At 40.2% G+C, this 15,838-nt stretch overlaps 1 protein-coding gene across 2 annotated transcripts in view; it reads right to left on the bottom strand.

Annotated features, from left to right (window-relative positions):
* LOC139753823 (protein FAM76A-like) overlaps positions 1-15,838 on the bottom strand; it is a 148,130-nt gene that overhangs the window by 44,627 nt on the left and 87,665 nt on the right. The window lies entirely within an intron of this gene.

The following is a 15,838-nucleotide window of genomic DNA, read 5'->3' as shown; positions in this document are numbered from 1 at the left end:
AATTATACGTATGCCCCACAATCTAAACCTCCTACTTCAGTTGTTAATTTGTGAGAACTACAATTTTCCTTCAACTGACAGATGCTTATGGGAAAAAAAATAAAATTGTAAAATACTTGAATTGCCTTGAAAAAAAGACATCTTAATCACATGATCAAACTGAGATTATGAGAGAATAATTAAAAAAAAATCAGATTTTGGATCTATAAATCTAATTATATCAATTTTCTTACTTCTCTTATGAAAAGGAACAGTAGTATGGATGTATCTTGGGCCACAACCATAAAAGAAAGGAAAAGGCTGGACATGGAAATGAAATGGCCTAAAGACAATATGTGGTAAGAGTTAAATCAATTGTGTAAGGAAAGACAATGTACGAGAAAAGTATGGTAGAAAGAGCAGTCTGACTAAGAAGGCTGACTAGGACATGCTGAAACAATTCAAACATATGGAAAGGATGACTGACACAAGACTGACTAAAAGGGTCTATGTGTGAGAAGAGGAAGCAAAGGGGATGGGTAAAATAAGAAGATAGAAGGATGGAGTGAAAAGCTTTCAGGTTATTAAGGCCTGAACATTCTGGAGGATAAGAGGTGTGCAGATTGTGGTACATGGGGGCAATATGCTGGCAACAGGCTGAAACAGGATATATAAAGTACTCAGGGTAAACCATAGTGTACTCTGTGGACCTTGGCAGTAGATGGTAGGCTCCGGTATGGTAAACCTGAATGGATCTGCGCATATGAGGATGTTGTTCATTTGCTCCTAACCCTACCTTGCTGTGGTGGGAGAAGCAACTAGGTGGTGGGAGAAGCATTTGGTTATACCAAATAGAATATGTAGATTATTTTCTCTGTAAAAAGGTGCTCAGAAATATATTGGGTATTGCTGTAACCTAACAGCTCAGTAGACCGCACTGAAATGTGTGCACATCAGACAAAATTGTCTTAATGACTGAATAATACCAATTATAAAGTGGAATTATGACAATAACCATACAGTAAGCTTCCATATTTGGCTTTTTTCTTTTAATTACCCATAAACACATAACTAAACCAAATTTTTCTTATGGTAATCAATTCTTGCTGAAACCTTCAGTACTTCATAAGCTCATACTTCTTCATTCTAAGTTCTTACTTCTACCAAAAGTAGCTACAGGGGAATGTCTTTATAGTTCTAAGTTTGTCTTTATGTCTGTTCTATCTGGACATGCAACCATTCAGGTTTCTTTAGTCTTTATATTATCTATCATCAAAGGTTTGGTGGTTTAGGAACTGCTCCACATTTCTTTCACTTTCACCACTCCAAGTTTTCCTCTTTTGTACAGTATCATATTAAGCTACCAGTAATAGATTTAGGCATCATATATTTAGTTCCATTCATAGCAGGCTTTTTTCTCTTCTTCCATTTCTGCAATTTACAAAATTTCATCAATCATACAACTGATAATGACTCAGTACCTCATTTGTGTATGCAATTTTGACATTCCAAATCTTTGTGGCATGTGGTAAACCCATTTTCTGCTGCTTTCAAATTCTGACCTCTCACTGTCTTATGAGGGATATGTTTCTCTTCGCAACTCTTTCAGGAGAGGAAGTAATTGACAAAACAAACAATATAATTTTGGTGATAAAGAAACCCAATTTCTTGCAGAAGTTTATACTTCTTTTCTAGTAATGCTTTTTAATGTGTTGCAAAAAGGTTAAGATGGAATACCTGACAAGTCTACAAGCAAAAAGTTATTCTAAAAAATAAAGTCAGGTGTACCAAACTGAAACTGCTGGTTTAATGAATCTAAAACAAATACTGATGATGAAGATCAGGTCTCACTTTTTCTCTTCTTTAAACAATAAACATGAATTGAACTTATTCATGTTATTCCCTTTTATAATTCTTATTTAGAATGCTTCATTCAAATTTTCATGAAATCAATTCCATATGAGGAATTCATTGATTCATGAAATTAATCCAGATGATATTCACTCAAACTCAAAATCTTTTAATTTTGTTCAATAACAGAAATATCATTTAGAATATTTTCACTGGTAACCTGTTTGTTAGGAACAGTAATTCCAATGGCTAATAAACCTGTGTATAAACTGAAAACATGGCATTCTTTTAGTATTTTAAATACAAAAAATATAAGAGTAACACCATCAAAATTTCTCAGTTATCAATTAGCTTGATATCAAGAAATATTCTCATTTAGCTCTGATTTGCAATCCAATGACAAACTAACTATAATTTCTATTTGTAGAAGTTACACATACCGTTCCTTTAACCTTAGGTGGTGAAACTGTTCGCTTATTTATAACACCATCAGTATTTCTGGTTTCAGGAAGAAGGGAAGATAATCCTTCATATCCCTCAGTTTCAAGAAGACCATTCTCTTTACTGTCGGAAAAAAGGAGAGAATATAAATTCATATCTATAAAAAAGAGTTAACTTTCACTGACTGCGACTCCCTAACCACCATTTAACCCATTACGGGATCAAGACCCATAAGTAAAACACAGTGTTCTTTTTACCGTTTGGGGAATGAGGCCAGAACCTTTCAAACTGAGAAAACTAGCATAATTTTTCGTAAAACTGAGACAGCAGATGGTTTATTATGTTTTCCTGTAAACAGATCTTCATTTAATGTACTGAAAGACTGTTCTTTAATATGGTATCATATCTTAAGCATAATTTTTCTTGAAGATTCTTACAGTAATAGGCATATCTAACTCTTTTATCTTTTAAATTTAAAATGGAAATTTAAGGTTTGAGAATGAGAATGAAAGACATTATACTATATCATGGATGGGGCCAAATTTTGTCCCCATAAGTGGCAAAAAAGAACACTGAAACGGTTACGGACATCAAGAGCATACATATCAACCCCAACCTAATATCACAAAAATGTTACATGAAAACCACCTAGATTGATTCCCAACTCCCAGGGTTGTCCAACCACCATGCCTACTATCCCAAACTCCATCCCCCAAACATCCTCAAGGAAATTATTTTGACTTTGGCCAGCCCCAGCAAAAGAAAGAAGCTGACCACTCTATGCTTCAAAGGAGCCCAAAGCAGATGGTTCATCCCAAAAATCTGGGAGGTCTAGCAATAAGTCTTGGTGAAAATAAAGACCAAAGTATGGCTGCTTCTCCATTTTTGCTTGACACTGTCTGTCTCACCCATTAGGATCCTAACCATCCCTATGAACTACTGCAAACATATTAGGCTTATCTACCACGAAAGTCGGAGCTTTTAAATACAAATTATGGACAAGAAAACAAAGACTATTTTGGTTCTAAATTTCAGCTAAAATTTTAGCTAACCAGAAACAGGAAGAGAAGATTTGGCACAAAGTGTTATTTCACAAGGTGCCTTTCATTTTTCCTTCTAAAACAGGAAGCTAAAATTGACAAGAGTATATTATACTGTAGCCTATATGCCACTATCAAAAATTCCTTACATGGTTTCTAGATTTGCTTAAACAAGCATTTTTTTATAAAAAAAAGTAAAATTAAAATATAAATATTTCTCATTCTCACACAATATCTTTTGGTTCAAACTGATCATAAAGGAACAGAGATACTCAAAAACCTAAGAATACTGTTGGGTCTCAAAAATATAATGAGCTCAGACACAGGTAATGACGAATACGTTAAAAAAAGTTCAACACCACCAAGACAAATGGATGTTTCATTTCGCAATGCCTTGCTAACATCAAAAAATCCCACCCTGAAAATTAAAGTCTTAGCTGTGAAAATCATGGAATCTTACTTGAGCTTATTTTCCTGCTTTCATTTTCAGATTAATACTTCAGTTTACGATGCCTTCATCTTTTACTAAGATACCTGATACAGCACAGGATTGGTCACTTGCTCCTGATGCTACCTCGCCTCGCTGGAAATAGTGACTGTATTGTTGACTGGTTAGTAAGGTTATTTAATGTATGTATGATTCATGGTGAGGTGCCTGAGGATTGGCGGAATGCTTGCATAGTGCCATTGTACAAAGGTAAAGGGGACAAAGGTGAGTGCTCAAATTACAGAGGTATAAGTTTGTAGAGTATTCCTGGGAAATTATATGGGAGGGTATTGATTGAGAGGGTGAAGGCATGTACAGAGCATCAGATTGGGAAATAGCAGTGTGGTTTCAGAAGTGGTAGAGGATGTGTGGATCAGGTGTTTGCTTTGAGGAATGTATGTGAGAAATACTTGGAAAAGCAAATGGATTTGTATGTAGCATTTATGGAGCTGGAGATGGCATATGATAGAGTTGATAGAGATGCTCTGTGAAAGGTATTAAGAATATATGGTGTGGGAGGCAAGTTGTTAGAAGCAGTGAAAAGTTTTCATCGAGGATGTAAGGCATGTGTAAGTGTGGGAAGAGAGGAAAGTGATTGGTTCTCAGTGAATGTAGGTTTGAATGTAGGGGTGTGTGATGTCTCCATGGTTGTTTAATTTGTTTATGGATGGGGTTGTTAGGGAGGTGAATGCAAGAGTTTTGGAAAGAGGGGCAAGTATGCAGTCTGTTGTGGATGAGAGAGCTTGGGAAGTGAGTCAGTTGTTGTTCACTGATGATACAGCGCTGGTGGCTGATTCAGGTGAGAAACTGCAGAAGCTAGTGACTGAGTTTGTTAAAGTGTGAAAGAAGAAAGTTGAGAGTAAATGTGAATAAGAGCAAGGTTATTAGGTACAGTTGGGTTGAGGGTCAAGTTAATTGGGAGGTAAGTTTGAATGGAGAAAAACTGGAGGATGCAAAGTGTTTTAGATATCTGGGAGTGGATTTGGCAGCGGATGAAACTATGGAAGCGGAAGTGAATCATAGGGTGGGGGAGGGGGCAAAAATTCTGGGAGCCTTGAAGTGTGTGTGAAAGTCAAGAACATTATCTCGGAAAGCAAAAATGGGTATGTTTGAAGGAAAAGTGGTTCCAACAATGTTGTATGGTTGCGAGGCGTGGGCTATGGATAGAGATGTGCGCAGGAGGGTGGATGTGCTGGAAATGAGATGTTTGAGGACAATATGTGGTGTGAGGTGGTTTGATCAAGTAAGTAATAATAGGGTAAGAGAGATGTGTGGTAATAAAAAGAGTGTGGTTGAGAGAGCAGAAGAGGGTGTTTTGAAATGGTTTGGTCACATGGAGAGAATGAGTGAGGATAGATTGACCAAGAGGATATATGTGTCAGAGGTGGAGGGAACGAGAAGTGGGAGACCAAATTGGAGGTGGAGAGATGGAGTGAAAAAGATGTTGAGTGATCAGGGCCTGAACATGCAGGAGGGTGAAAGGCGTGCAAGGAATAGAGTGAATTGGAACGATGTGGTATACCGGGGTCGACGCACTGTCAATGGATGGAACCAGGGCATGTGAAGCGTCTGGGGTAAACCATGGAAAGTTCTATGGGGAAAAAGAGGTTAATGTCTTTAAGGCCACAGATGCGTACATTTGATGGTACATAAGTCCTGTTGGTACTGTAAGGATGCAAGATGTGGAACTTAAAAAAGGATATAAAGAATACGGTGGATGTGTTGGAAATTAAATGTTTGATAGGCAGTGTTGGGAGACTTGATAGTAAGTGTAATGATGGGGTAAAAGAGTAGTGTGGTGGTAAACGGAGTATGCATAAGATAACTGAAGTGGGTGTGCTGAAATGGTTTGGACATATGAAGAAGATAAGTGGGGAAAGGACAACTAAGAGGATATCCATATCAGAAATGAAAGGAACAAAGAAAATATGGATACTAAGGAAGAGGTGAAAGGATGGAGTGAAAGATGCTCTGAGGGTATGAGGACCAAAGATTGAGCAAATGGGTGGGATGTGGTTTATAAAGAATTACATATTGCCAATGAGCTGAACCATGGAATATGAAATGGGTGAGGGAACCACAGAGAGGTCTGTGAGGCCTCCAATGAGCTGAACCAAGGCATATGAAATGGGTGAGGGAACCACAGAGAGGTCTGTGAGGCTTGGTTGTGGATGAGGGCTCTGGTTTTCATGCATTATAAATAACAGCTACAGAGTGAATGTGAGTGAATGAGGCCATTTCTTTCTACATTCCTAGCACTACCTTGATATCTCCTCCTAAATTCCTATACTATGTCTATGCTGAGAACCCACACTTTGTGAAAAACTAACACACAACAGAATTAAACAAAACATCCAACTCTCACCCACACAGCATGGATTAAGACCCAAACACTCTCCAACCACACTACACACTGAAGTCACACAACAAAACTCTGATGGATTCAACCAACCAAAACCTCCTTCCCACAGTTTACTAGTGGCAACAGACATCAACAAAGCATTTGACATTGTCCCTTTACGCATCCTCACACAAAAAATACTTGACACTGCCCTCCATAACAATGACAAAAAGTGGTTGGCCTATTCTATAGCTCACTGCCATCTCTTCTTACATGAAGACATTACCTCAGGCAAACATCAACGTGAAGGTACATTTGCATGCAAACAACCTCACACTCACACCACAGCACCCTTACAACACAGTAGCAATATCAAATATAAAGCACTAAAATATAAAACTGGAATAATGGCTCACCCAAAACAGAATGTCTGACCTCCAGTGAGGTCTTCAAACACTCTTTTTACCCTGAGAGACAAGAAACCAGCTCATAACCTACAATTACCATGAATGGACCAACTCTTCCACTGCACAAAATCAGTCCCCACACCAATAGCATAAGCACTAGGGCAACATATGAACTAAATGCCCTTAGAACACTAAAGTACCAGATTTAGAAAAGAAAATGAATCTCTTAACATATACAAACATCCGCTCCACTATAAACTGCCTCACCAGCCCAGTCTTTCATCTTCTCATCTCTCACACACAAATATAACAAAGCTGCAAACCATGCAAAACATGACACTCAGAACACTCACTGGCTGCTAGTAACCACAAACACTTTACATATTCTCAATGAAACAAAGATCCTCGCAATAAAGAATCACCTTAACATGCTTGACTCTCAATTCCATGCAACAGCACCGAAACCACTTCACAACATACCACCTACCCCCAAGCAGAAATAAAAAGCTTACCTGCCTCGCCACTCAGAATCCTCAACTCACAGATCCCACACCACCAACAAATATAACACTGATAAAACACATATACAATGACATAACCAGACAAGCACTAAATAACCAACCTCCCAACACGGTCTTAAACTCCAATTCACCAGACATACATCCATCAGAAACCACACTCCCCAGACATGCAAATCACACTCTTCTGCTTACACTCCGGACATCCTCCATTACTAAAACACTACAAAAACCATCTCAATATATTCCAAGACCCTTCAGGCACACAATGCAAGTATCATAAAGAAGACACTAAGCATTTACTACTCGGTTATCCTAAACTCTCTGCACACAGACAGACATGCAACATCACAGCACTTTATGACCTGTGGTCCTGATATGGACATGGCCAGCTTCCAAAGTGCTACAAGAGACTCAATTTATTTTTCATACACGATCACTGTTTCCCATGTTAGCAAGGTAGCACCAGGAACAGATGAAGAAAGGCCACATCTGCTCACATCCATTCTCGAGCTCTCACATGTAATGAACCTAAACTACAGCTTCCTCTCCACATCCAGGCCCCAAAGACCTTTCCATGGTTTAGTCCAGACACTTCACATGCCCTGGTTTGACCCACTGACAGCACATTGACTCTAGTATACTACATCATTCCAATTCACTCTATCCTATGCATGTCTTTCATCCTCCTCGATGTTCAGGGCCCAATCGCTCAAAATCTTTTTCACTCCATCCTTCTATTTCCAATTTGGTCTCCTGCTTCTCCTTGTTTCCTTCACTTCAACATATATATTTATTATCATTATTATCATCATTATCCTATGCATGTCTTTCATCCTCCTCGATGTTCAGGGCCCAATCGCTCAAAATCTTTTTCACTCCATCCTTCTATTTCCAATTTGGTCTCCTGCTTCTCCTTGTTTCCTTCACTTCAACATATATATTTATTATCATTATTATCATCATTATCATTATTATACTCAATCGCTGTTTCCCGCATCAGTGAGGTAGTGCAAGGAAAACAGATGAAGAATGGCCCAACCACCCACATCAGAAACCACACTCCCCAGACATGCAAAGCACACTCTTCTGCTTACACTCCAGACGTCCTCCATTACTAAAACACTACAAAAACCATCTCAATATATTCCAAGACCCTTCAGGTACACAATGCAAGTATCATAAAGAAGACACTAAACACTTACTACTCAGTTATCCTAAACTCTCTGCACACAGGCAGACATGCAACATCATAGCACTTTATGACCTGTGGTCCTAATATGGACATGGCCAGCTTCCAAAGTGCTGCAAGAGACTCAATTTATTTTTCATACATGATCACTGTTTCCCATATTAGCGAGGTAGCACCAGGAACAAAGAAAGGCCACATCTGCTCACATCCATTCTCGAGCTCTCACATGTAATGCACCTAAACTACAGCTTCCTTTCCACATCCAGGCCCCACAGAGCTTTCCATGGTTTAGCCCAGACACTTCACATGCACCTGGTTCGATCAACTGACAGCACATCGACTCCAGTATACTACATCATTCCAATTTACTCTATCCTATGCATGTCTTCCACACTCCTCGACGTTCAGGCCCCAATTGCTCAAAATCATTTTCACTCCATCCTTCTATTTCCAATTTGGTCTCCCACTTCTCATTCCCTCCAACTCTGACACATATATCCTCTTGGTCAATCTTTCCTCACTCATTCTCTCCATGTGACCAAACCATTTCAATACACCCTCTTCTGCTCTCTCAACCACACTCTTTTTATTACCACACATCTCTCTTACCCTTTCACTACTTACTCGATCTAACCACCTCACACCATATAATGTCCTCAAACATCTCATTTCCATCAAATCCACCCTCCTCTGCACAACCCTATCTATAGCCCAAGCCTCGCAACCATACAACATTGTTGGAACCACTATTCCTTCAAACATACCCATTTTTGCTTTCCGAGATATGTTCTCGCCTTCTACACATTCTTCAAGGCTCCCAGAACCTTCGCCCCCTCCCCCATCCTGTGACTCACTTCCGCTTCCATGATTCTATCCACTGCCACATAAGCTCCCAGATATCTAAAACACTTCACTTCCTACAGTTTTTCTCCATTCAAACTTACCTCCCAATTAACTTGTCCCTCAACCTACTGAACCTAATAACCTTGCTCTTATTCATATTCACTCTCAGCTTTCTTCTTTCACACACTTTACCAAACTCAGTCACCAACTTCTGCAGTTTCTCACCTGAATCAGCCACCAGCGCTGTGTCATCAGCGAACAACAAATGACACACTTCCCAAGCTCTCTCATCCACAACAGACTACATACTTGCCCCTCTCTCCAAAACTCTTGCATTCACCACCCTAACAACCCCATCCATACACAAATCAAACAACCATGGAGACATCACACATCCCTGCCGCAAACCGACATTCACTGAGAACCAATCACTTTCCTCTCTTCCTACTTCAAAATATGCCTTACATCCTTGATAAAAACTTTTCACTGCTTCTAGTAACTTACCTCGCACACCATATACTCTTAATACCTTCCATAAAGCACCTCTATCAACTCTATCATATGCCTTCTCCAGATCCATAAATGCTACATACATACACATCTGTTTTTCTAAGTATTTCTCACACATTCTTCAAAGCAAACACCTGATCCACACATCCTCTACCATTTCTGGACCCACAATACTCTTCCCTAATCTGATGCTCTGTACATGCCTTTACCCTTTCAATCAATACCCTCCCATATAATTTCCCAGGAATACTCAAAAAACTTATACCTCTGTAATTTGAACACTCACCTTTATCCCCTTTGCCTTTGTACAATGGCACTATGCATGCATTCCGCCAACCCTCAAGCACTTCACCATGAACCATACAGACATTGAATATCCTTACCAACCAGTGAACAACACAGTCACCCCCTTTTTTGATAAATTCCACAGCAGTACCATCCAAACCCAGTGCCTTGCTAGCTTTCATCTTCCACAAAGCTTTCACTACTTCTACTCTGTTTACCAAACCATTCTCCCTGATCCTCTCACTTCGAACACAACCTCAACCAAAACACCTTACATCTGCCACTCTATCATCAAACACATTCAACAAACCTTCAAAATACTCACTCCATCTCTCTTCACCACTACTTGTATTACCTCCCCATTAGCCCCCTTCACCAATGTTCCCATTTGTTCTCGTCATGCACTTTATCTACCCCCTTCCAAAACATCTTTCTAGTCTCCCTAAAATTTAAAGATACTCTCTCACTCCAACTCTCATTTGCCCTGTTTTTCACATCTTGCACCTTTCTCTTGACCTCCTGCCTCTTTCTTTTTTACATCTCCCAGTCATTCGCACTACTTCCCTGCAAAAATTGTCCAAACGCCTCTCTCTTCTCTTTCACTAACAATCTTACTTCATCCCACAATGCACAACTCTTTCTAATCTACCCACCTCCCACCATTTTCATCCCACAGGCATCTTATACCCAAGCCATCACTGCTTCCCTAAATACATCCCATTCCTCCCCCACTCCCCTTACGTCATTTGCTCTCAACGTTTTCCATTCGGCATTCAATCTCTCTTGGTACTTCCTTTCCAAGCTCACTTACTCTCACAAATCTCTCCACACCAACATTCTCTATTCTTTTCTGAAAACTTCCACAAACCTTCACCTTTGCCTTCATAATATAATGATCAGACATCCCTCTAGTTGCCCCTCTCAGCACATTAACATCCAAAAGTCTCTCTTTCACACGCAGAAGAGGGTGTTTTGACATGGTATGGTCACATGCAGAGAATGAGTGAGGAAAGATTGACAAAGAGGATATATGTGTCGGAGGTGAAGGGAACGAGGAGAAGTGGGAGACCAAATTGGAGGTGGAAAGATGGAGTGAAAATGATTTTGAGTGATCGGGGCCTGAACATGCAGGAGGGTGAAAGGCGTGCAAGGAATAGAGTGAATTGGAACGATGTGGTATACCGGGGTCGACGTGCTGTCAACGGATTGAACCAGAGCATGTGAAGCGTCTGGGGTAAACCATGGAAAGTTTTCTGGGGCCTGGATGAGGAAAGGGAGCTGTGGTTTCGGTGCATTATACATGACAGCTAGAGACTGAGTGTGAACGAATGTGGCCTTTGTTGTCTTTTCCTAGTGCTACCTCGCACACATGCGGGGGGAGGGGTTGTCATTTCATTGTGGTGGGGTGGCAACAGGAATGAATAAGGGCAGACACTATGAATTATGTACATGTGTATATATGTATATGTCTGTGTGTGTATATATATATATATGTAAACATTGAGATGTATAGGCATGTATATGAGCGTGTGTGGACGTGTATGTATATACATGTGTAAGTGGGTGGGTTGGGCCATTCTTTCGTCTGTTTCCCTGCACTACCTCACTAACATGGGAGATAGCGACAAAGTATAAATATGTAAATACATATATATATTCACATATATATAGATGGGAATGAATAAAGGCAGACAGTATGAATTATGTATATGTGTATATATGTATATGTCTGTTTGTGTATATATATATGTATATGTTGAGATGTATAGGTATGTATATTTGCGTGTGTGGACGTGTATGTATATACATGTGTATGTGGGTGGGTTGGGCCATTCTTTCGTTTGTTTCTTTACGCTACCTCGCTAATGCGGGAGACAGCGGCAAAGCAAAATAAATATAAATAAAAAATAATAATAATAATAATAATAATAATAATAATAATAATAATAATAATAATAATAATAATAATAATATATATATATATATATATATATATATATATATATATATATATATATTTTTTTTTTTTTTTTTTTTTTTTTTTTTGCTTTATCGGTCTCCCGTGTTTGCGAGGTAGCTCAAGGAAACAGACGAAAGAAATGGCCCAAACCACCCCCATACACATGTATATACATACGTCCACACACGCAAATATACATACCTACACAGCTTTCCATGGTTTACCCCAGATGCTTCACATGCCCTGATTCAATCCACTGACAGCACATCAACCCCGGTATACCACATCGATCCAATTCACTCTATTCCTTGCCCTCCTTTCACCCCCCTGCATGTTCAGGTCCCGATCACACAAAATCTTTTTCACTCCATCTTTCCACCTCCAATTTGGTCTCCCTCTTCTCCTCGTTCCCTCCACCTCTGACACATATATCCTCTTGGTCAATCTTTCATCACTCATTCTCTCCATATATATATATATATATATATATATATATATATATATATATATATATATATATATATATGGAGAGAATCTTTCATCACTCATTCTCTCCATATATATATATATATATATATATATATATATATATATATATATATATATATATATATATATGGAGAGAATGAGTGATGAAAGATTGACCAAGGGATATATGTGTCGGAGGTTGCGAGGCGTGGACTATGGATAGAGTTGTGCGCAGGAGGATGGATGTGCTGGAAATGAGATGTTTGAGGACAATGTGTGGTGTGAGGTGGTTTGATCAAGTAAGTAACGTAAGGGTAAGAGAGATGTGTGGAAATAAAAAGAGCGTGGTTGAGAGAGCAGAAGAGGGTGTTTTGAAATGGTTTGGTCACATGGAGAGAATGAGTGAGGAAAGATTGACCAAGAGGATATATGTGTCGGAGGTGGAGGGAACGAGGAGAAGAGGAGACCAAATTGGAGGTGGAAAGATGGAGTGAAAAAGATTTTGTGTGATCGGGGCCTGAACATGCAGGAGGGTGAAAGGAGGGCAAAGAATAGAGTGAATTGGAGCTATGTGGTATACCGGGGTTGACGTGCTGTCAGTGGATTGAATCAAGGCATGTGTATGGGGGTGGGTTGGGCCATTTCTTTCGTCTGTTTCCTTGCGCTACCTCGCAAACGCGGGAGACAGCGGCAAAAAAAAAAAAAAAAAAAAATATATATATATATTGGGAAGTGAGTCAGTTGTTGTTTGCTGATGATACAGCGCTGGTGGCTGATTCATGTGAGAAACTGCAGAAGCTGGTGACTGAGTTTGGTAAAGTGTGTGGAAGAAGAAAGTTAAGAGTAAATGTGAATAAGAGCAAGGTTATTAGGTACAGTAGGGTTGAGGGTCAAGTCAATTGGGAGGTGAGTTTGAATGGAGAAAAACTGGAGGAAGTGAAGTGTTTTAGATATCTGGGAGTGGATCTGGCAGCGGATGGAACCATGGAAGCGGAAGTGGATCATAGGGTGGGGGAGGGGGCGAAAATTCTGGGGGCCTTGAAGAATGTGTGGAAGTCGAGAACATTATCTCGGAAAGCAAAAATGGGTATGTTTGAAGGAATAGTGGTTCCAACAATGTTGTATGGTTGCGAGGTTTGGGCTATGGATAGAGTTGTGCGCAGGAGGATGGATGTGCTGGAAATGAGATGTTTGAGGACAATGTGTGGTGTGAGGTGGTTTGATCGAGTGAGTAACGTAAGGGTAAGAGAGATGTGTGGAAATAAAAAGAGCGTGGTTGAGAGAGCAGAAGAGGGTGTTTTGAAGTGGTTTGGGCACATGGAGAGAATGAGTGAGGAAAGATTGACCAAGAGGATATATGTGTCGGAGGTGGAGGGAACGAGGAGAAGAGGGAGACCAAATTGGAGGTGGAAAGATGGAGTGAAAAAGATTTTGTGTGATCGGGGCCTGAATATGCAGGAGGGTGAAAGGAGGGCAAGGAATAGAGTGAATTGGAGCGATGTGGTATACCGGGGTTGACGTGCTGTCAGTGGATTGAATCAAGGCATGTGAAGCGTCTGGGGTAAACCATGGAAAGCTGTGTAGGTATGTATATTTGCGTGTGTGGACGTGTGTATGTACATGTGTATGGGGGGGGGGGTGGGCCATTTCTTTCGTCTGTTTCCTTGCGCTACCTCGCAAACGCGGGAGACAGCGACAAAGTATAAAAAAAAAAAAAGATGTTCAGGAAGGAGGTAAATAAAGTGTGTAAGACAAGGGAACAAATGGGGACTTCAGTGAAGGGGGCCAATGGGGAGGTGATAGCAAGTAGTGGTGATGTGAGGAGGAGGTGGAGTGAGTATTTTAAAGGTTTGTTGAATGTGTTTGATGATAAGAGTGGCAGATATAGGGTGTTTTGGTCGAGGTGGTGTGCAAAGTGAGAGTTAGGGAAAATGATTTGGTAAACAGAGAAGAGGTAGTAAAAGCTTTGTGGAAGATAAAAGCCAGCAAGGCAGCGGGTTTGGATAGTATTGCAGTGGAATTTATTAAAAAAGGGGGTGACTGTATTGTTGACTGGTTGGTAAGGTTATTTAATGTATGTATGATTCATGGTGAGGTGCCTGAGGATTGGCAGAATGCTTGCATAGTGCTATTGTACAAAGGCAAAGGGAACAAAGGTGAGTGCTCAAATTACAGAGGTATAAGTTTGTTGAGTATTCCTGGGAATTTATATGGGAGGGTATTGACTGAGAGGGTGAAGGCATGTACAGAGCATCAGACTGGGGAAGAGCAGTGTGGTTTCAGAAGTGGTAGAGGATGTGTGGATCAGGTGTTTGCTTTGAAGAATGTATGTGAGAAATACTTGGAAAAGCAAATGGATTTGTATGTAGCATTTATGGATCTGGAGAAAGCATACGATAGAGTTGATAGAAATGCTCTGTGGAAGGTATTAAGAATATATGGTGTGGGAGGCAAGTTGTTAGAAGCAGTGAAAAGTTTTTATCGAGGATGTAAGGCATGTGTACGTGTAGGAAGAGAGGAAAGTGATTGGTTCTCAGTGAATGTAGGTTTGCGGCAGGGGTGTGTGATGTCTCCATGGTTGTTTAATTTGTTTATGGATGGGGTTGTTAGGGAGGTGAATGCAAGAGTTTTGGAAAGAGGGGCAAGTATGCAGTCTGTTGTGGATGAGAGAGCTTGGGAAGTGAGTCAGTTGTTGTTCGCTGATGATACAGCGCTGGTGGCTAATTCATGTGAGAAACTGCAGAAGCTGGTAACTGAGTTTGGTAAAGTGTGTGAAAGAAGAAACTTAAGAGTAAATGTGAATAAGAGCAAGGTTATTAGGTACAGTAGGGTTGAGGATCAAGTCAATTGGGAGGTAAGTTTGAATGGAGAAAAACTGGAGGAAGTGAAGTGTTTTAGATATCTGGGAGTGGATTTGGCAGCGGATGGAACCATGGAAGCGGAAGTGAATCATAGGGTGGGGGAGGGGGGCGAAAATTCTGGGAGCCTTAAAGAATGTGTGGAAGTCGAGAACATTATCTCGGAAAGCAAAAATGGGTATGTTTGAAGGAATAGTGGTTACAACAATGTTATATGGTTGTGAGGTGTGGGCTATGGATAGAGTTGTGTGCAGGAGGGTGGATGTGCTGGAAATGAGATGTCTGAGAACAATATGTGGTGTGAGACGGTTTGATCGAGTAAGTAATGAAAGGGTAAGAGAGATGGGTGATAATAAAAAGAGTGTGGTTAAGGGAGCAGAAGAGGATGTTTTGAAATGGTTTGGTCACATGGAGAGAATGAGTGTGGAAAGATTGACAAAGAGAATATATGTGTCAGAGGTGGAGGGAACGAGGAGAAGTGGAAGACCAAATTGGAGGTGGAAAGATGGAGTGAAAAAGATTTTGAGTGATCGGGGCCTGTACATGCAGGAGGGTGAAAGGTGTGCAAGGAATAGGGTGAATTGGAACGATGTGGTATACCAAGGTCGACGTGCTGTCAATGGATTGAACCAGGGCATGTGAAGCATCTGGGGTAAAC

Source organism: Panulirus ornatus, chromosome 15 (genome assembly GCF_036320965.1).
Source record: "Panulirus ornatus isolate Po-2019 chromosome 15, ASM3632096v1, whole genome shotgun sequence".
Lineage (NCBI taxonomy): Eukaryota > Metazoa > Arthropoda > Malacostraca > Decapoda > Palinuridae > Panulirus > Panulirus ornatus.
Note: the sequence above shows the minus strand (reverse complement) of the source record. Positions and strands in the feature narration are given on the sequence as shown.